The following is a 27,052-nucleotide window of genomic DNA, read 5'->3' as shown; positions in this document are numbered from 1 at the left end:
AAGATCACACAGAAGAAAGTAAAAATCATCCATAATCTCCCCTTGCTTAGAAGAACCCAGTGTGGGGATTTGAAATCTGCGTCCCCAGTCTTTTTTTTCCTGCGTCTATACATAGGGTGCGTTTGCCTGTTTGTTCATTTGTATAAAACTGGAATCACATTGCACATATTGTTATGTAACACGCTCTTCGAACAATATTCTGTGAGCATTTCCTCGTTGTAGACTGTTCTTCTAAAACGTGACTTTGGCATTCTGTGATGCGGACGCTCCATAACTTTTTAACCAGCCCCGCGTCGTTTGGCATGTAAATTGCTTTCCGTTTTCTTGTGTTCCTTCACCTTAGGCTGCGGTGAATTTGGGAATGCGGATTTTAATAACTGGATCGCTGTTTTGGGAAAGCAGTGCTCTGGTGAAGCATGCTGAACACATGGTTTCATTAGTTTCAAGGTTTTTTTCGTACCTTCCGTGCTCCCTAGACCTTTTGGGCTCCGCTAGTGAAGTCACCATCTAGGTTAAGCACTGGCCCTCTCCTGCATTTCTGCCCTGTTCTCCACATACTGCTCACCCTTCAACGACTTCTCCTCCGGGAAGCCCTAGTTATCCGGGGCAGTGGGTGCCAGGAGAGGTCACAGCTACCCCAGAAGATCTTGGTTCAAGCCCTGACAATGTCATTCACTTGGCAGAATGACCCTGAAAGTTTTTGGTGCTGTTTTGACACTTTGTTTCCCGATCTGCAAGATGAGGGCAATATACCCCGCTGACCAAATGGTGACGGTGAGGTGCCGGCCATGGCTGTACTCGATGTGTTTTTATAACTTGAAGGACATGAAGATGTTAGTTGTTAGCATTGACCTCGAGGAATAATTCTAGGGCCTAGTCCGGTGGTATCGTGTAGCTGGCTCATACCAGCTCTTGAGAGTCGATTGTGGACGCCTCTTCCCAAATGCGTGTCCTCTGGCCCTCACTCTGGTCGCTTGAGGTTGGCCATAGTGAGAGCATTTACATCACGGAAGTAGACAAATGCTACAGTCAAGGCCTTCTTTTTCCTTTTTCAGAGGTGATTAGTAAACGTTCCCCAGCACTTTACAGTCCTACTGTCCGGAGCTCTTCTTTGACATTTGACGTACATTGTTTAGGTTTGAGTTTATAGTTTTTTCATATGTTAATGTCCCATTTTCGCCAGCTGGACTATTAGCTCTTAAGAGCAGGCATTAGATACTTTAAGATGTTTAACAATAGGGCCCTGTAAGGCAGCATTTACACAAATGAGCTCATGATTTTAAACTCCATGAAAAAAAATTTATGCTAAGATTTAGCTCTGAGGGGTTCCTCATAGCTATGCAGGCCCATGGCTCAGTTCTCTTAATGATCCTTTATGACGGGTCTTAGATACACAGAATTTTAGTTATTTAGCCTTAAAACTTCCCAGGGTATAATTAAGAGGCTTTATTTCCCTGTGTTTCCATCAGTGACTGTAATAATAATGGCTAAGAAGTAATAGCTAGCATTTATTGATGGCTTGCTCTGTGCTAGGTACATCCTCAGTGCTTTTACAATCATTTTCTTGTTTAATCCTCACTCCAGTTATCTAAAGAATACATTAATATTATCCTTGTTTCAGAAATGAGGAAAAATTTGAAATGTAGAGATGTCCATTACCTTGGTCATGATTGAGGAAGACCTCCAGGTCTGACCTCTCATTCATTCAGCGGACTCTGACCCCTGCCGTGTGCTGAGTGAGGCACTGGCTGCCTGGATGAACAAAACCAGACTTACCCTCATGGAACATTCCTTCTAGTGAGCAAGACAGGTAAAGAATAAACGTATGCTACAAAGTCAGGTGTTGCAGACGGCTGCAAGATAATCAGGGGAGGGAGATAGAGGCTGATGGGGCAGGGCTGAGGTTTGGCCATTTAGATCACAATCCCAGATGTCTGTCTCACTGCCTTGAAACACAGTCCTCCACCCTGTAGGTAGCCAGGCACCTCGAGCACAGTAGCCCCTTGTCACAAATTTATTGGTCGGGTGATTGGAGCCTTACTGCATACAGGAAGACATACTGAGAGCTTACGGTAAGCTCACATCAGGTGCAAATGCACACGGAACCCTCTGGTGTACTGATCTCTGTTCTGAGGGGTCCCGGGGGTTCGGGGCAGGTAGAAGGAGCAGGAAGGCTGAGCAGTGAAGGTAGGAGGAGGAGATTGGGCTCGGTGGTAGTCCGGGGCGGTCGGGAGAGAGAATATGCAGGTTTAGGACCCACAGGGGTAGCAGCTTTTTGGAGGTCAACGTTCTCATGGGACACAGGAACACAGAAGGTGAGGAGGACCGGATGACTCCCCCGAGGCCACCCAGTGAGACCAAGTTTCACCAAAGGGTGGAGCCCAGTTTTCCATTCCCAGTCTCGTGCCTCATGCAACACCATCCTTCTCCCAGGTTTTGTTTTATTTTATTTTATTTTATTTTATTTTATTTTATTTTATTTTATTTCGTATCGTATCGTATCGTATCGTATCGTATCGTATCGTATCGTATCGTAGTATCGTATTGTATCGTATCGTATCGTATCTTATCTTTCCTGGCTGGGGAATAATGGAAGATGGATGCAGTAAGCTAGTTTAGGGACCCACTAAAGGACAGCCCCTAACTCCAAGGCATTCGGGAGTCCGAGTGGATTCTGAAGACCCCGCAAAACTTACTTCTAGAAGATGACACCTTCTGGTGTGTAACAGACAGTGTTTCAGAGTCACCCTCCCTGCCCCTCATGTGTTGTGGACCGGCCAGTGTCCACGGTGGCTGAGCCAACATCAACTGAGCACCTCTTCCATGTCCAGTTGACAGGGTATTGAAAAACCCTGCCCCGCGAGACCGACAACTGGGATCCAGTACCTGCTGTGGTATTAATAAATGAGCCGCGTGATACAGGTCTCATTGTTGGTTTCTTCCTCCGTACTGGGAGGGGCTGGTCAAATGGTCTCGACGTCTCTTTTTGCTCTGATCTCTCCTCTCAGGTGGAGGGTTAGACAGGGTCCCACTCACAAAGCATCTCAGTCTTTCCGTTCCTCTCACAAGTGCCATGTGCCGCGTGCTGCCCGGAGTGCCGGGTTTGGGAAAGGATTTAAGGGCTGGAATGTATCTCCTCCAGGGTATTTCTTGGTCTGAGGGTACCGAGTATTTTCCGCCTTGGTTCCCAGTTCTAAGCCACCTGGGCCTCGCTGGTGGTTAGGTGGCCGTTGCCCACACAGGACCTTCCCCACAAAGTAAAGCTCGCCCACAAGAGTTTTCCTAGCACGCCCACTGTTGACGGGAGGGGGGTGAAATTCGGGGTGTACTTTCCTAATGGTCAGGCGGTGGTGATTTCACGGGCTCAGAACGTCACAGTCCTCATCCCGGTGGCTCCGATGGCCTCCCACTGAAACCGTGCAGTGACACCAGAGCGAACACACACGCTTCAGAGCTAAAAAGTGATGAGGTGAGGAGGCAACAGGAAGTGGGGAAGTGAGCAGAACAAAGCCTGCGATGTGTATGTGTACTCAGTTCTGTTGACCTTTTTGCTCTCTCTCTCTCTCTCTCTCTCTCTCAAATCCTATAGTTCTGCTAGATGGTGGAGGTAGAGGTTCTTGTTTGTTTAAAAGGTTCAGCCTCTGCAGAGACCTATGGAGAGAGAGCGTGTGGTGGGTGTAAAACAAGTTGAGGGAAGAAGCAAAGCGCCCTCCTCCCTGGCTTGGCAAAAGTTATGCAAATTCATGTCAGTCGGTGTTGTGGAGGCTGTTTGATCCTCTCCCTCCACTTCTTTACTCAGGGCTGGGGAAAGTTATTTAAATTGTTCCTCTTTTAGACCTTCCTTTGGCGGACTCAATTTAACTCTTCTTGTATTTGATTAAAGACGGCGGGGAAAGTGGAATTCTGCCCCCACAGGGTTTCTTTCTCGGCTTCTACCTCAGTTTCTCATTTCCTACTCATGACTTCAAAAGGGGGAGAGCGCAAATTTAACCATGGGTTTCCGGTATGGTGAGGGCCCCCGGGGGTTGACTCTAACAGGACCCCCTGGCAAAGCCTGTCACTCCCTACAGCGCCTCCCGCTGGGGAGGGCACACTTCACACCTATGGGGACAATTCACAGGCTGGCCAGATGGAGAGAGGGATGATCAGTTTCGACAAACAGCTTTTCATTTGAGGAGCGGATATGGTCCGAGGACTGAAGCTGCTGATAGGTGTCCCACTCTGTGGATGTTGGAGCTCAGTTAGCTCAGGTTGGATTAGCTGCGTTGGGGCTTGAGGTTGGGGGATTTGAACCGGCAGGTGAGCGATGAGAATCGTGTGTTTGCCCCTCGACCAAACTTATCAAGTCGGGGGGGAAGATACAGGGCGCTCAGTTGTTGGTGGCTGGATAATATTAATAATGTCATAACAGACACAGGAATGGTAAGCCAGTGCTTGCCGGGCACCTTCTTTGGGTCCAAAAGCCTGGCGCCGGGTCATAGGTATGATCTTATTTGATGCGGAGGGAATTCTCTGGACCATCCACGCAATGGGCCATGGAAGCCTGGAACGATAAACTCAGTGACCCGAAATAATGGAGCAGGCGTCCGGTCCCCTAGTTCACTTGCGTCACAGCTCGTGTCTCCTGTGCTGCCTTCTGCGTTCATTGGCATCGGTTTCTGAGACGGCTGGGTTGGGGGTGTGGTCGGTGGCCTGGCAATAGAATGGGCACGTCCCGACCCTGACTCCATCGGCTTTGCTGGTGGATGGGCATCCTTGCCGTTGCTACACAGCTGGTATGCTTCGCCACCCGCCGTGGCCTTGCAGACTTATGTCCGCTGAATTCCCCTGGAAACACACCGGGGCACAGGCCAATTCAAACAAAAATTAAGGCATTCTTTTTCTTCTTCTCATTTTTGTTCTATTTTATGTCTGTGGCATTTTGGCTTTGCCGTAATCAGAGTGTATATAAGGCCTCCTCTGAGGGTGTGAGTCCAAGTCCTGATGGAGAGGTTATACTCAGAGGCCCTTTTCACCGGTGAGATTTGGACGTGTGACTTGGGCACCTTCCTACCTTCTTACAGCTTCGTTTCTGTTTTGTTTGTTTTAAATCTTGTTGGAGTAGAGGCCTGGGGAGCAGAAGCAAACTGGATGGTGCCCTAATTTAGCAAACCTGTAGTCAGCAGATGGAATGAATAGGGCATAGGATGGAAACAGTTTTTAGAAACCCCGAACAAGTTCACCTCCAGTGGAAATTTGGCATTCATGGGCTAATTTGGGGGAGTTCTAAGCAACTTGCAGGGGTGCCTGGGTGGCTCAGTTGGTTGAGCATCCAACTTCAGCTCAGGTCATGATCTCACAGTCCGTGAGTTCGAGCCCTGCGTCAGGCTCTGTGCTGACTGCTCAGAGCCTGGAGACTGCTTCAGATTCTGTGTCTCCGTCTCTCTCTGCCCCTCCCCTACTTATGCCTCTCTCTCTGTCTCTCTCTCTCTCTCAAAAATGAGTAAACATTAAAAAGAAATTTTTAATTTCCCTTCCTGTTCCAGTACTACCTTAATAGAGTCAACTTTTTTTTTTTTAACTCCACAGTGAAATCAAAGCTGAATCTTTTAACATTTATCTGAGTTCAGCCCAGGTTCTGTTGACTCCCAGTAGGGTTTTAATGCCTGAGAAGATAGACCAGCTCCCTGGGTGGAATCTCACAGGTTAAATGTTGTCCCCTGCTCTGTTGACTGTAAAATTCTTGTGGGAAATGTGTCCTGGAATATGAACATATATGGACTTGCCCACCCCCCCTTTTTTTTAAATTTGAAAGTGGTTCTCTCTATCTTTGTTTGATTATTTGTGTAAGATCTATTAGGAGTTCAGTGTTCAGCACTGGGGAGGGATGACCTCCCCAGTTTTGCCCATGAACAGGGAGAGTAAATTCAGTTTAAAATTAATAGTGTTTGTGGCTTAGAAACCCACCTTGTCATTAACCACCAGTGAATGCCAACCTGAAACGTGTACTCGTGCCAGAGTAAACCGCAAGGTTGTGGAAAAACATAAAGGAAATGGGGGGGGGGTAAGTTGGTAGTAAAAGGTGAAGGCTGGTGGGTGGGGGATATGTGTGCGTGTGTGGCAGGGTGGGGGGAGGTTGGCAGGATAGATGAAAGAAAAAGGAAAGCACGGTCTGGCTAGGTACTCCAGGCCCTTAGCCAGGCTTAGACGTCCCTGGTGAGAGGAGGTTAGTATGTGCACACCCAGTGATGATGTTCTGATCTCTCCGTTTGTCTAGATTTGTATTTTGAAACTTCAGAGAAAAGGCAGGGTAAGGGAAACATTACATTTAGTGGAGTGAAGTGGATTCATCTCCCATCAGCCCCGCGTGGTCAAGTTAAGACTTAATTCCTCTAGGACAGTTTGCTCTGGTGGGACTGTTGACAATGTCTGGAGACATTTTTGGTTGTCAGGGCTGTTGCAGGGCAGGACGGGGAGGGCTGTTCCTGGCAACTAATGGTAGAAGCCTGGGATGCTGCGAAACAGCGTGCAGTGCACAAGACAACCCCACGAGAGATGAATTATCCGTCCAGGGTGTCAGTAGTGCCAAGGTCGAGAACCCTCGATCTCAAGGCTTGGTTGCTGTGCATTCATCCTGAGACCACAGCGTCTTGGCAACGGGCCATGGGAAGTACGTATTCCTACTGAAGAGGAACCGCCAGGTCCAGAAAGCTGATTACTGCTCCAAAGATCCGAAAGGGTCCCAGGAGTTGGCACCGTGGCCCAGCTGTACTACTTTTGCAGCTTCGGCATCCTTTTTTCACCCTTCTGACAGTTTCCCATCTTGTTGCTCTGCGGCCCTGGCCCCCCACATTAATTCTCTAACCTAGCACGTGTTACCCCCCCACCCCTTACAAAATGCCATGATTTGAGTTGTTTTGCTTTTCTGTCTGTACCACCTGCCTTAAGGCTGTGTGGGACAAGTCCTTGGTCCTCTTTGGGGAATCTGCTTTTCTCTAGCCCCAAATAAGTTAATGAATCTTCAAATGGCTGTTTTGCATAGGATGCGTCCTGTGTGCCATCCTCCCCCCGCCCCCCGCCATATAGAGAATTAAAAATATGAACTATTCAATAAACTATAGGCCTGCTGCCAGTCAACTGTAAAGCACATGCCTCTTTCAGGCCACTTTTTGACAAGTTTCAGGTAAGAATGATAGCATATTAAATTATTAGGCAGTTTTATGGCTGTGCAGGGCAGATTTATCCTTTGATGAATAAATATTGCTGTAGCCCAATTTAGAACTTGACAAATGCTGATTTACAGCTTAAAATATATATAAGGGTTTTTTTATGATGAAGTGGCAGTGGTAGTAGGGTAGGTTTAAAAGTGACGGCTGTGGCACTTTTGAGTAATGTGCCATTAAAACAGTGCCGCAGGGAGAGCTGCAGGGAGGATTTGGGGTGGCTGTTGGGGGTTCCTTCCGCTCCCAATGGGTATTGGGGTCCAGGTCACTTTGTGATGCACAATCCCAGCTGATAGTGCTTTGAGGCGCTATTAAAAATGTGGGTACCCCCCCCCGGTCCCTCGCAATTGGACATGGAGTACACTTTCTAAAGGATTCCGCTTGCCTACATGTGGAACCTTCAGGGTGGTGGTGTTTCCGTGTTAAGGACTGTCCATTTTTCAGATACGGAAGGTAGTTTTTTTAAAATTTTTTAATGTTTTTATTTTTGAGAGAGCGAGCGAGTGCTAACGGGAGGGGCAGAGAGAGAGAGGGAGAGAGAGAATCCCAAGCAGGTTCCATACTGTCAGCACAGAGCCGGGTGCGGGGATTGAACCCCCGAACTGTGAGATTACGACCTGAGCCGAAATCAAGTCGGACCCTTAACCGACTGAGCCACCCGGGTGCCCCAGGAAGGTAGTTTTGAGGAGGAATGCTTTCAAAACCGAATTGAGGGGGGAAGCTGATGAGTTTCTTGTGTGTTTTCGATGTGGTGATGATCATCCCACTTTTGGATCGAAGACACCTGGGACATTTGAACTGACAAATATGGATACATATAGGAGGAGAGCATTCATAATTGAAGTGGGCCTTTTATATCTGTTGCTTGTGTACATGCACATAGTAGAGCTAGACCAGTGACTTGAAGCCTTTTTCTATTTATTTGTTTATTTATTTATTAATATGTGCACATGGCATACAAGTTCAAAATTGCAAGGAGTCTAAGGTCGTGTATGGTAATTTTTCCTTCTCTTCGGCCTCCAGCCTCCCAGTTTCCTTCTCTAGGGATAACCTCTACACTAGCTTTTTGGTTATCTTTCCCAAAGCTTATCTTTTTCATAAACGTGTGTGCGAACACATAGTATTTTTCAGCAACTGCTGGCACACTATTCATGTCGTTCTGTGCCTTAACGCTTTTCCTGATTGCATACGTGGCAAATTATTCCATCTCATGACATAGGGAATGCCTTTATTTATTTATTTTTTTACAACTGCGTAGCATTCCATGTTGTGGAATAATTTATTAGACCCAATTCCCCGACAGTGGATATGGAGGCTGTTTCTAGTTTTTGTCACTTCACATCATACTGCTGTAGTATCCTGGTATACACATCATTTTGCATATGTAGGAGTATGTCTGCAGAATACATTCTTAGAAGCGGAATTGCTGGTAAAAGCATGTATACATCTGTGATATTGGTAGACATTGCAAGTATCCTTTCAAGGAGTTGGTGGCAATTTATACCAACACCCTCAATGAATGAGACGTCCTCGCCAACACAGTGAGTTATCAAAGTTCTTGATCTTTGCCAATCTGATAGATGAAAATTGGTATCTCGGTGTTAATTTGCATTTCTTTCATGAGTGCGGTTGAACATTTTCCACAAGTTTAAGATCCATTTGTATTTCCTTTTCTTTCAGTTCATATTCGTTGCCCATTTTTCTATCAGGTGGTTGATCTCTCATAGTCTTTTAGATTCAGTGTCTGTTTGACCCCTTTCTGTACTTGACGGAGCTCACTTCGCGGGGTGGCGGGGGGGGGGGGCCGGGGCAGACTATGCATGCATTCAAATGAGGCTTTGGGGAGTGGGATGGATCAACCACGCCAGTGATGAAATTAAGTCCATTGTCTTGGGTGTGGCCATTGCTGCGTCTGAGGCTGCTGGAGTCCCTGAGCCTAGCGGTTTCTGGTGTGGTCCCCGCAGCGTGCCTTCAGAGCTGGTAGCAGTGTGACTCAGGCAGACAGCAAGGGCCTCCTGCCGTGTTGAACATGTGAGATGGATTGGTTTGGGGGATGGACACGAATGAGGCACGGGAAGCCGGGGCTGGGAGGAGGAGGAGCCGAGCAGACTCGGGGGCGCTGAGTATTTGCATTGAGGGCCGATTCAGAGGTCAGAGGCATGGAAACAGCACTGAAAATGTTCAAGTGTGTGGTGTCTGAGAAGTCAGGAAAAATAGGATGCGCTTAGTTTTAAGGAGTGTGTCAGTTACGTTCTCAATACTGTGCATTTATATGGTTTTATTTTTCAACCTCCAGACACCTTTTCAGTTTGGTTTATCTCAACACGAAGCAGCGATTCTGAACCAAGAGCGATTTTTGCACCAACGTCCTTCCCCAGTCCCGGGGCAGTGTCTGGAGACATTTTTCGTTGTTGTAGTTGGGGACAGGGGGAAAGGAGAATGCCACCGGCATCGAGTGGGTGGAGGCTGGACATCCTGCTGTGCACAGCACGGCCCCCGCAGCGAAGAATTTTCAGCCCCAAATGCCAATAGTGTCCACACACGAAAAGCTCTTGTAAAGCTGCGGGGTCCAGTTGTAAATCTGAAAGATAAAAATACAGCTGATCCGCTGTTTCCTCAGTTTTTGGACATTTTGGACATTCTGTAGTGTCACATTTAGACGAACTTTCCGGAAAAGGTGTGGAGGTTGAAGAAAAACGTGGAGAGTCTTATTTGAAAATGTAACTAGCACACTGTTTAAAAATAAGCCAGTCCTATGTTTGCTGAGTTTGGGGACGCCATGTGGGATTCCGGGGGGTGCTGAGACCTGTCACTGCCATTGTCCCTCCTTAGTGCCGTCACCTTGCCGTCTGCATACCTGCACACAGATGGGGTGGGGGGTGGGGTATTTTTTAAACCCAAGACCCCTGAAAGGAGAGGGATATTGATATCAGCATGATGGCGTTTTCAGATATCCAGGCTCTTAGCACAGTGGGAAGGTGGCACTGGGACCGTGCTGGGCTCTGTCTGAGTCCCCAGTACCCCAGTCTCCCCACCCCTCAGGACGCCTGTTGCTGGGTGGCCTTCAACCCCAGAGGTTCAGGGGATCCAGCAGTAATACCCTAGTGGTTTCCTCTTTGTTTTCAGAGAGGGAGGTGGCTGAAAGCGCATGCTGGGGAGGCCACCTGCCCAGTTGAAATCTTCATTCCTCACCTCTGCACAACTTGGGGTGGGCCTCAGTTGACTCGTCTGTAAAAAGGGAGCAGTATTAGCATTACTGTGACCGGAGTTAGTATATGGAAAGTACTTAGCACAGTTAGCGATTATTATTATTATTATTGTTATTGCTGTTATTGGAACTGCCCTTGGAAGTTCCAGCCCTCTTGCCCCTCCTCTGCAGTTCTGTGGAAACTCTTCCCTGGGATGAGCTGGTGTACTTGATTCCAGGGGAGCCTCCGGTGGCCTCCCTGAGTCCACAGGAACACAAGTGCCCTTCCCCATGTCTGGAGAGGGCTCTGCTTCTGCCATGAGGCACTAGGACTGGGCTGAGCCAGCGCTGTGCTCTTGGTCCCCATCTCTGCCCACTCACCCCTGACCTCCTCCATCGAGGACGGCTTGGGCCTGCCTCCCTGAGATGGGTCCCCTTATTTCACGGAGCCCCTGACTGCAGTTCCCATAGCCAGTTTCCTGTTTCCCAGCACATCATCTGGTGTGACTGCCTTCGAAAAGCCCAAGCTGGAAGCTGGGAGGATGGTTGTGTGTGGGCCGTGGGCTTCCTGCCCACGAAGGACTCGGCTTCCGTCAGGCCTGGGCTAGTGAGCTCCCTGCTGTCGGTCCTCAAGGCGCATTGCAGCTTGGCCTCGGCCACGGTCACCAGAAATGGGGACAGTCTTTGGCCAGAACCTATAAACAGTCTACCGAAATGTTGTTGGGGGAAGCCAAGTTCTCGTTTTGTTTGCTTTTCATTCACTTTGAAGGTTCATATCCAGATAGTTTTCACGGATCATTTAATGGCTGGAGATCACAGGGATTTGTGCCTGGGTGGGTGGTTTCAGTCTAAGTGCCTCAACCAGCACCTTCTTTCAAGAACACACAGAACATACAGAAGACTTCTGGGATGCAGTGGGGTAATAGAGGTAAAAGGGGCACATAAACCCTGTCCCCAGGGAGCTTCCAGTCCAGTGGGGGTGGCTCAGCCCCTGACATTGGGTGCTCTCAGTCTCTTGGGGGAAATACAGTGCCAACCTTCATGGAGTCCCCAGTCTAATGGAGGAGACCTAGGATGAATTCACAGTCTGATGGGTGAGATAGTTCATATTCTTGGGGAGCTCCCAGTCTGATGGAGCGGGGGAGACAAACCCTGCTTATCCAGCCTGGTGGAGGAGACCTGAGTCTTGCTTTCTGACCCAGTTTGATGATGTGTGACACAGACAGAACCCTCAAAGACATGGAAAGGACAGAGCAGTTCTTAACTCCATAGCCTTCTTTCTCGGTCCGTGAGAGAAGTGGGGGGAGATAGGAGAGTCCGTGGTAGCCGGGGCAGAGGCAGATTCAGCAGCACCCTTTGACTGGGCTGCAGCAGCCGCTTTTACCGGCCTCTGCCCGCCCAGCCCCACCCCGAAACATGTGGAGGCTGCGCTATCTTTAGTGGTCACCCTTTGTAATCTTTAGAGGCCGTTGCTGACGTTGCTGCTTCCTGGGCTGGACCTTTCTCCCTAGAGAGCTGTGCTTTTTGTGGGGCGAGAATTCGGCTTGGGGCAGGGGAGGCAGTGTGGAATGACTGGGGGCTTCCAAAACTTGGCCACAAGTCCCTAAGTCCCTAGGCTTCTCCAGATTCACAGGGTGAGACTTTGGGACCCTGTTTTAAGATCAGAAAATAAGAATATCGTAGACAGGACACGAGGCATCATCTAGTCTTATCTTTCCATTTTCACAGAGGAGACTGTGGAGGCCCAGAGAAGGGAGAAGTGTTCTTCTCACTGTTGCTTAGAGTTTGTGCTGGGCTGATGGCCTAGCCCCTGAATTGGTCCCTAGTGAAGAATCCTGGCAATAACAACAATCAGGGAGATCCTGGTAAAGCCTGTGCCAGGTTAGTTACTCCTCCTGCTCAGAGCCTGCATATTCCCATCCCACTTGGAGTAAAACCAAAGGTATTTCTGTGGCTTCAGGACCAGCCTGATCTGGCTCCCATCCCCCCTCCCTCTCTGTCTGCCACTTTGTTTCTCATTCATGCCACACAGGACTTCTTACTGTTCTTTAAACATACCAGGACATTTCCACCTCAGGGCCTTTGCACTGGCTCGTCCTTTCACTTGGAATATTTTCCCCGGATATCTGTATGGCTCACTCAATCACTTCCTTCAGAGAGCCCTAAACTGACCATCCTAGATAAAATGCCTTCCTTTCCTGCCATTCTCTCTCCTTTTTATCCTGCTTTACTTTGCCTCCAGAGCATTTGTCATCGTCTTAAACGGTATATATTCATTTATTTCTTTAAAAAAATTTTTTTTAAAGTTTGTTTATTTTGAGAGACAGAACAAGCAGGGGAGGGGCAGAGAGAGAAAGGGAGAGAGAGAATCCCAAGCAGTCTCCGCACTGTCAGCATGGTGCCCCATGTGGGGCTTGAACCCATGAACTGTGAGATCATGACCCAAGAGGAAACCAAGAGTCAGATGCTTAACGGACTAAGCCATCCAGGAGGCCCATATTCATTTATTTCTTAACTCTTCTTTGTTTCCTCCCTTTAGAATGTAAATAGGGGTGCCTGGGTGGCTCAGTAGGTTGAGCATCTGACTTCGTCACAGGTCAGAATCTTGCAGTTCCTGAGTTCGAGCCCTAAGTTGGGCTCTGTGCTGACAGCTCAGAGCCTGGAGCCTGTTTCGGATTCTGTGTCTCCCTCTCTCTGCCCCTTCCCCGCTCATGCTCTGTCTCTCTCTGTCTCTCAAAAATGAATGAACATTTTTTAAAAATTTTTAAAAAAAGAATGTAAATAGTGTGGGGCCTCTGGCTGGCTCACTTCGTAGAGCATGAGACTCTTGATGTCAGGGTTGACTCTTGATCCCAGGGTTGTGAGTTCGAGCCCTACATTAAGCATGGAGCCTACTTAAAGAAAAAAAAAGTGTAAACAGGGAAACATGGTCTATTTTCTTCAGCCTATGTGCCCAGAACGTGGGTGACACATAGTAAGTGCTTTGTATCTATTTGTTCAGAGAAGGAAAGGAGGAAAGGAGGGAGTATAGTACACAAATTGAAATCACTTGATGTTAAGGATGGTTTGATTTGGTTAGGTTAAAAAAAAAAAAAGAAAAAAAAAAGACTTGCTGGGTGGCAGAAATCCTATCACTTTCCAGTGGCCATCTGGACCTACATCTTGGGTGTGGTGGGCTGGTAGTATTTCTCTGTGTGCCCCCTCATTCCATCTGTCTTGTGTTACCCTTGTACCTGTTAACTAGCAAAAACTAGGTTAAGTTTCACCCTTCCCAGAAACAAATGGGTTTATAAATGCCTTGGACTGGAAAGACTCTGAACCCTGCACTGGAGCTCTTCCCACCTTTTGCCAAACGATGGAACAGAGATTGTATTGATGGAAGGAAGCCATCTTCTCCCTTGGGGTTTATAAGTGTTAAACCTATCTGCATGACCAGACTCCCTTACCCCAAAGGCAAAGACAAGTACCCAGAGATTTGTGTTGAGGATCTAGGGGCTGATTGAGGGGGGGGGGGGGGGCATACACCCAATGTATCAATTTTGGTTGAACTCATGAAGTTGGGAGGTTGGAAGGGGAAGCTGAAAGCTCCCAGGGTCTGGTCCTGCCTCTTTTTGTGGGTGGCCTTGGCTGGCTACTTCCCCTCACACAGCCTAGCTTCCTCATCTATAAAATAAAAGCGATGAGTTGAACCTGCAGGTCAGGGCTCCTGGGGATTCATGTGGATGGGTTGTTCCTAAAACCCCCTCCATTCTGACATCAGCACGGTGCCGCTCTTTGGATCAAATACCAGGTTTCTGACTTCCTTGATAATGCTGGAAATAGAGGTGACAGTTAAAAAAAAAAAAAGTAAATGTTTAAAAAGTTTTCTCTGTGCCAGTTACTTTAGTAAGTGTGGGGTTTTTTTGTTTTTTGTTTTTTGTTTTTCCTTTCTTCTTCTTGGTCTTAACCTGTAAGCGATTACGAGATCAAACAAGTTTCGGTTTGAGTCCCCCTGCTTTACAGTCTGAGTCTGTACCGCGTTGACTTTACCAAATTTGCTTTCAGCTAGTCCGGCTGTTCCGGGGAGGCCTTATCAGCCGACTCTTCAGCCGTCGGGGTTGGAAGACTTGGTCTTGGGCAGCGTGGAGGCTGGGTTTTCAGCATCAGCAGCGTAGACCTGGCGCCTCTTCCGCGTGGTTCTGCAGTCCCCCTCCCCAGCCCCCCAGCCTGGCTCAGTGACCTTCTGTCACACAGCCGTCTCTTTGCCTAGACTGTCCGGTTTCAACCGCTTCCCAAACCCCGGCCTCTTGCCCAGGATCAGCTACAAAAATTTGCTGGGCCCAGCCCACGGTGAAAACGCGGGACCCCTTGTTTAAAAATTGAGGCTTTCAAGATGGCGACAGGGCATTAAAGCAGGGGCGGGCGCTGTAAACCTACCCAGGTCACACGCTGCCCTTGCAGCCGGCTCTGCTCTTCCATCTTCCATTACCGGAATTTATAAAACACATTGGAAGAGTCATGACAAATTTTCTCAGAAGGAATTTGAGGTGTTTCTGCCATGGCCTGTGTGAGGCAGGGCTTCTGGCCTGAGCCACTGGGGGTGGCTTCATGTCTGTGCAGGGGGTAGGGTTTGGACAGTGTCCTTGGGTGCCGGTGGGAGGCTCAGAGGAGGGTGGCTTACAAATGGTTGCTTCGCCCAAGCCAGCCCCGAGGACACTGGCATCTCCTTCCTGCGAAAGCATCATTTGCTTTGCGATTTTTAAAGACTTTTGATGGGGTATCTGGGTGGCTCAGTCAGGTAAGCGCCTGACTCTTTGATTTTGGCTCAGGTCATGATCTCTCGGTTCAGAGCCCTGTGTCGGGTCCTGTGCTGACAGCATAGAACCTGCTTGGGATTCTCTGCCCCTCCCCCACTCGCGCTGGTGTTGTCTCTCTCTCCCTCCCTCCCTCTCTCTCTCTCTCTCAAAATAAATAAAAAACAGTTTAAAAAATCTTTAAAAAGCCTTTTAATGGACAAAACAAAGCGTGGTATATCTCTATGGTGGAGTATTATTTAGCCACAAACAGGAATAAAGGGCTGCTGTGTGCTACAACATGGATGTAACATGATGAAAACATGATGTTAAGTCAAAGAGGCTGGACACAAAAGACCACATATTTTATGGTTCCATTTATATGAAATGTCCAGTATGGGCGAGTCCATAGAAACAGAAAGCGGTTGCCAGGGGAAGAGGGAAATGGGGAGTGACTGCTAGTGGGTATGGGGTTTTTTGGGGGGGTGATGAAAATATCCTGAAGTTAGTGGTGATGGTTGTACAACCTTGTGAATATGCTAAAAGGCCACTGAACTGTTCAGTTTAAAGAGTAAATTTTACGGTTCACCAATTTCATCTCAGTTTTTAAAAAGGTGAAAATAAAAGTCTTTGGAAGGCTTAGACTTTAACTCTCTACCCTCTGCACTTGGCGGGTGTTGTTGGTTCAGGGCAAGGTGGGCCTTCTCTCCTTCCAGGAGCCCCTCCGCCTTCTTCTTGCCTCACCTTCAGTCACAGATAATCTCTTGAGCATCCCTCATGCAAAAGCCTGTTTTCCAGGAACGATCTTCTGGAAGCTTTCATGCTAAGAGGCTACGCGGCTACTAAGACTTAGCTTCATCCAAGGCATTTGCATATTTGCTTATAAAGGGAGAAAACTTTTAGGTGAGACAAATGAACGTTCAATTTTAGAATTCCAAGTAAGAGCAAGTGAGTATGGAAGGTTGTTAGTTTACATGGGGTCCAGGGGGTGGCTAGGTGCCCTTTCTGCCCACCCAGCGGGGGGACCCCCAAAAGGCAGGGCCAGGCTGGCAGTGGGTATCAGGCTGAGAAGCATCCCTTCAGGACAAGCAGGCCTCGCCAGCTTCCTTTATTCTTTTCCCAGCTAGGGGATGGTGGGGGTGGGGGAGGGGTGGTGGGGGCAGTTTGACTGCGGAGGACTGCTGGGGCGGGGGGCATCTTTCCAGTCAGGTCTCATTTCTGCTGTGTTAACGTGCTTCGTTCTTGAATCAGGTAGCCCCAATGTGAGACAAACCCCTAGCCTACCTCTTCTGCTCCTGTCCCCATCAATTCAGTCCTGCTCATCCTTGCTCAGGGCTGCGCCTCCTCCCCTGTCCCTCTCTCATGCCCTGCTGCCTTCCCCTCTGTCCCCACTGTCACAGCCCCATCCTTCAACACCCAGTGTAACTCAAGCTTTAGCTTTTTAAGAATCCCCTTTAGACAGCATTAAGCGCTTTTTCTTCCTATTTTTGTGGCTCTTGAATTCCGAGATCATTATTTTAATCAACTTTGGTTCTTCAATGCCTAACACAGTGTTTGGACACAGTAAGCACTTAATAAATGCTCTGAGCATGACCTGAGCTGAAATCAAGAGTTGGATGCTCCACCGACTAAGCCACTCAGGCGCCCCATGCACTGATCTAGATTCTGTCACTTTGTTGGAGCTCTATTGTGTGATGGAATTGGTGGGGCACGAGGCCTTTGAATATATCCTGCCTGGCCTGCGAGAGTTGCTTTTCCCTGAGCCTCTTGGGTTTTACCTAGATCCCTAGGGACGTTAAATTCCCATATGATTGCTCATGGGTAAAAGGCACCTGCTTACATCCTAAACACTGCCCTTACATTCTGCCTCTGTGGGGAGGAGGGGAGTGAGCATAAGACAGGGCTGTACAAAAGCCCTGTGCATCTGATGATGGACAGAGGCCCTGGCTCTGTTGGTTAGGGACCCAGCATGAGATGGCTAGCACCTGCAAAGCATTTAGTTGGAGAGACTTTAATGACGAGTATTTAGAGAAGTGTAGTCAGAGTTAGGCAAGCCAGAGTATAAGAGGCACCTGAGGGCTGGCGAGAGAGGGAAACTGTTACCTCCCTTAGGCTGGGAAGAGGGAGCTCTAGAGTTGGGGAGCAGGGGCCCCCAACAATAGCTGTGATGCCGTAGGGATACAACCACTGCCGCGCTGTGGTGCGGTGGAAGGAAGAGGGAAATGCTTTCCCTTCAGCCAAATCCATCTGGAAGCCTGGGGAGCCCAGTTGATGCAGTCGGTGGTCCAATAAGAGCAGAGAACAGTGTGTTTGTGTCAGGTTCAGAATACCCACCCCTGGCTGCCTGGGCATTCTAATGCTCAGCTGGCTCTTACATTTCTTAGGTTATTCAGCATGTGACCAGTCAGCTAGTGTCTACTTCTTCCTAGAATCATGGCTGTTCTAAAGAAGAAAGTCCCTGTCTACATCAGCAGGATGGGCATTGGGTGGTTTTGATAACAGCAAGAAAAACAGATAATATTCATTGATGGCAGGCCCTGAGCATCCTAAGCATTTATGTGCATCCTCATTAAATCTTTGCAATAACCCCAGCAGGCAGATACTGTTATTATCCTCGTCTCCACCATGCTACTCGTAAAGTACAGAGGGCTGGGAGAGCCAGTAGGTTTGCCTAGTTGCGTAACTAACGAGAGGCAGAATTGGGCTCTGAGCAATTCTGTCTGACTCCCGAATGCATACTTGTGACCCCTCACTGCCTCATCGTCTCATCCCTCTGCAGTGGGGCCCTACCCACCCTGTGGTCAGTGCCACATGTGTGCTGGCCTCACTGCCTGGGATGGTCTTCCTACTTCCTCCCCACTTGACCCAGTTGAACCCATTGTCAGGACCCACTTCCAATCTCACTTCCTCCATGAGACCGTCTCCAACCGGTGCGGGCCCCCACGCCTCTCATTCGGCAGTCAGTGGCAGATAACTCTCCACCATTCCTTCAAGGGATTATCCGGCTGTTTTGAGTGTGTACCTCTCCTCAATCTCTAAGAAGACTCCAATTTTCGTTGATACAGATCTTAGGTCCTGAGTCTTTTTTTGGACCCTTCACTCACTCAACAGGTTGAATTGAAGAGACTTTAATAATGTATTTATCTGAAGAGCTATAGGGTTAAAGGAAACAACAGTGATGGTCTAGTGTCCATGGACCAATTGCAGGGAATGGGGACGTGGGGAAGAAGCAAGCCATTACCACTCCAGAGCCTGAAAGGATGTCTTCAGAGGGAGCCGTCATGGAGCCCAGGGATGGCTGTGGCCCTGGGAGAGGATCCACATGGTTAGAACTGATGGATCTGAGGATTGCTTTTCTACTTAGTTGATAAATGCCCACTGGAAGCCAACAGGGAGGACTTTTTGAAAGGAAAGGAAATAAGCTAGAGCAGAGTCCAGTAGGAGCTTACAGTCTAGTTGAGTGTTTGAGGGAGAGAAGACAGGCACATACCCCTACCTAAAACAGCACAACACTTCTGCAGAGTGGTATTTCTCTCTGGACAGTTGAGTGTACCATTAGTCAAGACTCAAGCCCAGTGGAGGTGGACATTTGAGGGACCAAAATTGTTGAAGGCTTCCTTCTTACAGGATAGGAGGTGGTGCCAGTCCTGGGGCCTCCACGAGTATTTCCCAAAAGGCCTCACATAGGCCATAGAGGCTTCTGGGTGGAGCATTGGCCAGTTGGTGTTTGAGCAGTCTTGAAGTCTCAACGTTCTTAAAAAATGTCCCTTGATGAGCACTGGGTGTTGTATGGAAACGAATTTGACAAAAATTTCATATATTGAAAAAAAAAAAAATGTCCCTTGAGGGTCCTGGAAGTTTGAAGAGTTGGCAAACATCCTTCACCTTCAGGGCCTCAGGAGAGGCTTAAACACCAGCCATGTTCCCCACACGCCTCAGGAATTGCCCAGAACCACTTAGGAAGATTCGATGTTTCACTGGAAGGACCTCAGCCTTCCTCCCTGTGGTGTTGCTTAATCTCATTTCTTTTTTCTCTATTCCTGTTTTTTCCACCCACTCCTGTTGGCCTAGACCCAACTAAACACTGGAAGGGTAGAGTGAATTGTGGGCAAGCAGAAGGATGAAAACTCTTTGCTTGGGCCTCTCTTTGCTACATTTTGGTGTCAAGTTTCTCCAGATTTTTCTCTCTGCTGGGTCTTGGATGTGCTAGGAGATGCCCCAGACATCCCAAATGCCCCTTCTCCTCTGAGCACATCACACATCCTCTGGCCTCCAGATGTTTAAGCTCATGGTTCTTGCTGCCTGGAAGACTCTCTCACCCCTCTTCACTGCCTCGTTAGACAGTAGGGAGCAGTGGGGACTGTGTGTGGAGAATTCCGTAGAGTATACTCCATCTTAAGAGTTTCTAGACTCCCGATCTACAAGTTGTGGGTTTGATTGCTCCTTGGAGCAGGCCTGGCTGCTTGCCTTGGCAGACACTCAGGAAGAAAACAAGTAAGGATGGGTGGCACAGCCTCGATAGAAACTTAGAGACAGGGACCAGAAGAGACCCTCAGGAGAGACCGCTGATCCATGTGGCTCAAACTCGGGGAGAAGGGCGAGATGAAGCTGAGGCGGCCAGACAGGTCCCAGAAGGGGCTTGACAGCTGGGCTAAGGCACCTCTTCTGCCGCTATTCCTGGGGACTGGCGGGGCTTGGGCGTGGCTCGGGGTCAGTTGCAGTGGTAGACTCGGTCCCAGAGAGACCTCTTTCGTTTTACAAAAAGGAGATTTCTCGATACGTATCACCAGACTGGCCCTGCTCTGGCACCTTTGCTTCTCAAGGCTATGTAGGTTTCAGAGATCAGATAATGCTTTAGGTCCAGGTTTTAACCTTTCATTATTCCCTTATAATGTAAACAGAACATAATAAAGATAAGCAAAGAAGAAAGGGAAGTGAAATTAATGTCACCCATAATCCTGCCGCCTAGATATCATTTACATTTAGAACTTGGGGATGGAGACTTCCCAGGTGATTTTCTGTATTTACAGAATGGAAGCAAACTATTTAGACGGTGTTTGTAGATATATTTTGTAACCTCTTTTGTGTGTGTGTGTGTGTGCGCGTGCGTGCACGTGCCTGCGCTCGTGTGAGAAAGAGAGAAAGAGAGGAGGAGAGATTTGTTTTGTCCCATTAAAAAAATGCTTGCCCCAAATTAAAACGGAAAGAGTATAAAGAGAACGCCCCCTGCCCTCCCGTTACCCCTGATCCTATTCCTCAGAGGTGGTCCTCTTTAAAAGTTTCCAGTATATCCTTGATGAGGGAAAAATGTAGAAGGGATAACGTGCATGGAACAACAACCTGGAAATACTGGTTGTTGTAAGTTGTGCAAATTCACTTGTCACTTGTCAGTCTGGAGGAAGGTGAAGGGTGGGTTTGGAGAGACTGGGAAGTAGTTTGCAGTCAGTGAAGGGGCTTTCAGAAACAGATACTGTGGAGGAGCGCCTGGGGGGCTCAGTCCATTAAGCATCCGACTCTTGATTTCGCCTCAGGTCATGATCTCACAGTTTGTGGGATTGAGCCCAGCATCGGGCTGTGCCCTGAAAGCACGGAGCCTGCTTGGGATTCTTTCTTCCCCTCTCTCTCTTGCCCCTCCCCACCTGCACACGCACGCTCTCTCTCAAAATAAATAAACTCAAAACAAAAAAAAAGATATTGTGGAGTTAGGGAAAGGAGGAGATGGCGAATTTTTGAGGCCTGGCTTTTGTTTGGGTTTGTCACCTGGATGTTGTGAGGAGCCGGGTGAGTAGAGGTGTGGGAGACTGTGGGCAGGGGCCAGATACTATTAAATCTTACCTCCTGGACGAGGATTGAGGTAGGGCCAGCAGCAGGTATGCAAATGAGCAAGAGACCTGTCTGGAAGCAGTGACAGTAATTGGTAGATATTTATAAAAATACCCTTGCTTGACAAAACCAGAAGTTGGTAACTCTCTGTTAGTGCCCCAAACTAAAAGAGAGAGAGAGAGAGAGAGAGAGAGAGAGAGAAGTTTCAAACAAATCTCTGAATGCTAAGAATCTGAGTTGAGACTGCAGAACTGGATGGGGAGTCCCTACATGTCAGATTTGGGTTCTGGTTTTGTCTCTGGCTATGCAGTCTTGGACCGTGCCTTAATTTGCTGAGATCTCCATTTTCCTAACTACAACAGATCCACGGTTCTTAATCCTGGATGCACATTAAAATCACTAGGAAACTTAAAAAAAAATACCCAATGCCGGATCCCCACTCCAGCCCAGAGGTGTCCGACGAATCTCTGGGGATGAGGCCTGGGAATGTTTTTTAATGCAAGCCAATGTTCAGAACCCCTAGGTCAGGTTTCTCCTAATTGCTCATTTTAGCCCGAACACATTACAATTCTGCGTGTTGTATTACATAATTTTGTTCCTTTCAAATACGGTGCACAAAATGTTATAAACTTGTTACAGACCAAGAAGTTTTACTTTTGATGAAAAACTCCTCTTAATTCTCAGTTGGCCAATGATATAAGGCCAGCGTCCTCTGTCGTTAGTCAGAATCCTAAACAGAATGAAACATCAAATAATTAATTTTTGCTCCGGGAGTTGAGAGCCCGGACTTTAATTTCTCATTCTCTCATTTTGAAGAAGCTACTGACTGGAGGCCTGAGTCCACCTCCATTTAAAAGAAGACCCTGAAAGGTTCAGAGAGGAGACATTACCGGAAATGTCTTCTGCTAGAAGAATCATAGGTACCGTAAGTTCCAAAATAAGAGGTCCAGTTGGGGGAGTCTTTATCAGATCTAAATTCTACATGGAGTAGGGGATGTTTAAAGAGATTGGGTGTTGTTTTATCTTTACCATAGAAGTTTTTGGTTTTGTCTCTTCCTAAATGAGTCATTTTTTTTTTAAAGGAACCTAACTTGGGGAGGTGGGGAAAACACGGCTGGAGGGTGCCAAGGAGGCAGTGGGTGGGCAGTGAGGCTGACAGGGGACTGAGCTTGCACTTGGGCCTTTCACCCGGGAGGGCAGGAACCAGGGACCTGTCTGCTGAAGGTGCATCATGAAGAGCGACACCACCCAGTAGGGGATAAGGTCGTAGAAATCATATTGACGTGGTTTATTCATTCATCAAGCACGCTTAGCAACCGTATGGTCTGGTCTCAAGGCTCATTCCGCAGGTGCTGAGAGAGTGTGCACAGAGGGGAGGAGATCTAGTTTTCACTCTGGGGGAGATGGGACACAGATGATGGACGTTAGGTGTGTCGCCGTTTGCCTCCACTTAACATGATCTGAAGTTACGGTGCCCATGCCAGCGTGAACAGTACAAGTAACATGAAAATGTTAGTGCCAGGCAGCATTTCAGAGGGAGGAAAAAATGGCAGCCTGGTGACCCCATTGTGGAGCGGGGGGGGGGGGGGAGGGGGCTGGTGAAACACACATTGGCCAGACATCTCCACACATCACTTCCTCTTTCTGTGCTGAGTTCTCCCAGCTGAGAAGTGATCCCACACACCTAAGTCACCCAGGCCCCTGGTTGCTGTTCGGGGAGGGGGGTGGTGTTCACTGCTGTCCTTGATGCCTAAGGAGGTACAGGAAGGACAGAGGGTGGGGAGGAGTTGACAGACCCTGCCTTTGGAAAACCAGAGCAGCTCGTGTGATTTGGCCCACGTGCTTGTGGTGAGGAGGAGCACAAGGCAGGGTGCTCCCTGAGGCCCAGGAAGAGTTTTGTGCATTTGGAACGCTGGGGGCGGGCACGCTCCTTTTAATCCACCCTGACCCCCGAGAGGTGCTGGTTTTCATCTTTTCTGAGTGGTGTACAACCTCCCGCAGTTGTGCCTGCGTATTTGCTAAGTTTGTCACAAACTTCCTGTTTGGGTCCGGTGTGAGGCCTGAAGCTTTGTTGTGTTTTGAAACCCGGGTGTTCACAGAGGTCCAGCGCCTTCTCTCTTAGAGGCCATGGGGTGGCCCTTTTGTTCTCCTTCCCTTTGCTGACTTTGGCCATCTTTCTTTGCAAACCTTCTCTCTGAGAAGTGCCCTGTAGCTTCTGTACTTGTTCTCATTATACAGGTTTGAGAGTTCTGAGATTTGAAGGCTGGAAGGAGGGAGGGGGGCAGCATTTATTGGGCCCCTTATATAAAGCCAGGCACTGTGCTAGATGGTTTTATACATTTGTTTTATTTAGGCTTCACATTAGCTCCTGCAGAAACAGGCTCAGAGAGGTTGAGTGACGAGCCTAAGATTGGACAGCCACTGGGTGACAAGGTCAGGACTGGATCCCAGGGCTGACTGCAGAGCTCTTTATTTCAACTATGTCATGAGGACCATACTGTGCCTTCAGTTCCGCTGGTTTCAGGAGACTCGGATTTCTTATCGGGCCTCTTCACAGACGGCATCACCTTGACCCCTATAGTGTTCTCCCAGACCTTTTTATTCAGGTATGGGGTGTGATTTGATGGCCTTTACTGACTTTCATCTTCCCCACTCATCCTCCTCCTGTGGCCTCACGAACCCCAGAATTACTGTGTGGTCCCTGACTAATGACTGAAGTAGGTTAAGGCCAACTCCCAATTCCCCAGAAATGGAGTATCCTTTTTCCTACTTCTGGGCGTCCAGGACTGACCATTCTGCTCATCACCACGAACCCTGTTGAGCTGGATTTCTCACATCTCAAGCTCTTCGCTTTAACAAGGAAGAAGACAGGACATCTATGTCTATGAGAGCATGTGAAGGGGTAGCGAAGGAAGGATGCCAAGACCTTGAATATGTAGGAGCAGAAAGAGGACGGGGAGCTAAATCTATCTAGCACCCTCCTTCTCACTGGGATAGCTCTTATAGAATGCCAGACTCCAGGTGCTCCTGTGGAGGAACCAGAAGTATGCTTCCGGATACTTCAAGATGGCCTTGTGTCCCTTCCCTGACCCATCCCAGTTCTGTATTTTCTGAAAAACTCCTACAAGTATATCATCTGAGCTACATGAGAATTGTTCTGTAGATCAAGTCACGATTGCCATTCAAGAGACCCTGTGTTGAGCAGTGGGGAATTCTAAGTATTTTCAACACGAATACTAGTCACCCTCACGGGGTTTGCAGTGTACATGGAAGGTAAATGCAATGTACATGGGAGGTAAATGCATGGAAGGTAAATCTCAGAGGAGCCAGAGAGCTATGAGGCTGGGGTGGTGTGGCTCAGTGGGCTGCATGAGAGGGCCAAGAGCAGGGGCTCAGAGGGGTGGAGCTGCAGGGGGAGGGGAACACCGGAGGAGGTGGAGCAGGCGGTGCATGTGGGAAACAAGATTGAAGAAGCTAATATGGGGGGCGCCTGGGTGGCCCAGTCGGTTGGGTGTCTGACTCTTGATTTCAGCTCGGGTCACGATCTCAAGGTTTGTGGAATCGAACCCCACGTCGGGCTGTGCGCTGACAGTGTGGAGCCTGCTTGGGATTCTTTCACTCTCCGCCCCTCCCCGACTCGTGCAGGTGCGCGCGCTCTCTCTTGCTCTCTCTCCTCTATTAAAAAAAAAAAAAAAAAAAAAAAGAAGCTGATGTGCATCCTTCATGAAGGGTCCCAAGGACTGGCTGTCGAGTTTGAAATTTTCCTGTTATCAGGAGCTGCCGAGGCCAACTGAACCGGACGGGGTTAGGTAAAAACAGTGCTGTGGGAAGACTCCTCTGGCTCGGTGCCCTGTAAATGGGGACTGCCGGGAGGTAAGAACGCATGGATCCTGTTGAATTCTAGGAGTGAAACTCTGAGGGCTGGGACGAGGGTGGTGACATGAATACAGAAAGGAAGACGGAGACATGGAAGATTTCAAACCCCGGCTCTGCGCCTTGCTGCCCATGTGACCTCCTCGAGCAGGTTACTGAATTTCTTGAATCTCAGTTTCATCGACTATGCATGGAAGCTAAAACCACTTCACAGGACTGTCGTGTGAGGGTTTAACTTGTGTCGCACCCAGCACGCAGCTGTGGGTGCCCGGGCAGAGTAGGAATCCTCTTGTGGTGTACGAGACTCGATGTGTGACTAAGAGGGAGGAATCGGGAGTGCAGGGTGAGGGCTCGGAGGGCTCTCCAGGGGCTGACTCTGGGAGCCTGGGACAGTCACGCAGCATTGGCAGAGGTGGACGGAGCTGTTTGGGCCTCCGGATTCGGTTTGGGGAAGACTCTTAACCCAGGCTGCCCAGGGCCTCTCCAGAACCCCACAGCCCCGAGGATTGGGTCTCTGAAACCAAGGCTTCTAGTTTCCGCTGGGCCCTCTGTGTTGCTGGCCAGCAGTAGGCTCTCTCTCTCTGACCGCTGTCACCGCTGGGTGAGGCCAGTGAAGCACTGAGGGCACAAAATTTAAGGAGGCTTCCGGTTTTAGGGCCACCCCTACACCTACACGACTCCTCTCGGTGAGGCGTTTCACACCGCATCCCCTATCAAGCTCCTGTCTGCCCATATTCATTCAGGAGACAGCCTGGCTTCATTTATTCATTGACAGGTTCTAGCAGCTCAGCTTTGAGCCCTCAGGTTCCTGTCTTCGCTCCCTTGTGGGTACTGACATTGGGGCTCATCCAACCTGATTTCCTTCCACTCAGAGATGGACGCATCCCCCCTCCCGGCCAGAGAGAACCTTCTTCCTGTTGTACGCGAATCCCCCGCCTCTCCTGTCACTCCTGGGACCTCACCCCCTTAAGGAACCTGGTTCAAGCCGAACCTCAAACCTTCACCGTCTCTAGTTCTCATTCCCTTTTCTCCTCCCCTCACAGACAGATGTCTGGAAAGAATCTGCCCTCAGGTTTTGCTTCTTAGTTGACACAGCCCACTCGGGCTGGTTTCTGCCTATGGGAGGTGTGCCTGGCACAAGGGAGGGACCTGATTGGATTTGCTGCAGAGGACTTCTGCCTCCCACAGGAATTGCCCTCTGTCAGCTCACCTGTGGCCTCCATATTACCACACCGAGCGGACGCTCCACTCCTTATCTTTCTGGACTCTTCGCTACTTTTGACATTGGACAACTTCCCCCTTTCTGCACCTCTCTTGGCTTTTTTCATTCCATAAATAAATCTCTCAACAATTATTTCTGGAGTACCTACTAGGTACCAGTATCCGGGACAAACCATAATACCATGCCCCTGCTTTCAAGGAGTTTACAGACTGGTGTGAGGGAGGAAGGTAAAAATACAAACAAATGTCAGGTGCTGATAAATGCTACGAAGAAAAATACAACCGGGGAGGGGCATAGGATGGGTGCTGGGGTTATAGGGGAGAGTCTCACTGAGAAAGTGACATTGTCACAGGAGCCTGAAGAAAGTAAAGGACGCCTGGGAGAAGAATGTTCCAGGCAGAGGGAAGAGCAAGTGTAAAGGCTTTGAGGGAGGGGCCTGCTTGGGGATGTTTGAGGAGGCCATCCTGGCTGGAGGAGATTGAAGAAAGGCAGGGTAGGAGAAGAAAACGTCAAGGAAGAGGCCAGGCCAGGTCATGTGGGCCTTAAAGGTCATTTCAAGGACTTTGCCTTCTATTTTGAGAGAAATGAAACACTATAGGAGTGTTTTGAGCAGAAGAGTGATTTGTTGTTGTTGTTGTTGATTCATTTTGAGAAAGAGCATGGGCATGAGCATGGGGGAGGGGCAGAGAGAGAGAGGGGGAGAGAATCCCAAGCAGAGGCTGCACTGTCAGCACAGAGCCCAGTGCGGGGGTCCATCTCGTGAACCATGAGGTCATGACCTGAGCTGAAATCAAGAGTCGGCGCTTAGGTTAAGTGCCACCCAGGCGCCCCAAGAACAGTGATTTAAATGATCACTGAGGCTGCCGTGGGACCATGGTGTATTAGTTTGCTAAGGCTGCCATGACAAAGTACCACAAACTGGGTGGCTAAAGTCACAGAAGTATATTTTGTCACAGTTCTGGAGGCCAGAAGT

At 48.8% G+C, this 27,052-nt stretch overlaps 1 protein-coding gene across 12 annotated transcripts in view; it reads left to right on the top strand.

The window, feature by feature from the left end:
- The window catches only part of TRERF1 (transcriptional regulating factor 1), a 226,275-nt gene that overhangs the window by 75,838 nt on the left and 123,385 nt on the right, over positions 1 to 27,052 (top strand). The gene's annotated exons all lie outside the window — the stretch shown is intronic.

The sequence above is a fragment of the Panthera leo genome, chromosome B2, assembly GCF_018350215.1.
Source record: "Panthera leo isolate Ple1 chromosome B2, P.leo_Ple1_pat1.1, whole genome shotgun sequence".
In the NCBI taxonomy this organism is placed as follows: Eukaryota; Metazoa; Chordata; class Mammalia; order Carnivora; family Felidae; genus Panthera; species Panthera leo.
The sequence above is the reverse complement of the archived record's forward strand: the minus strand, read 5'-3'. Positions and strand labels throughout refer to the sequence as shown.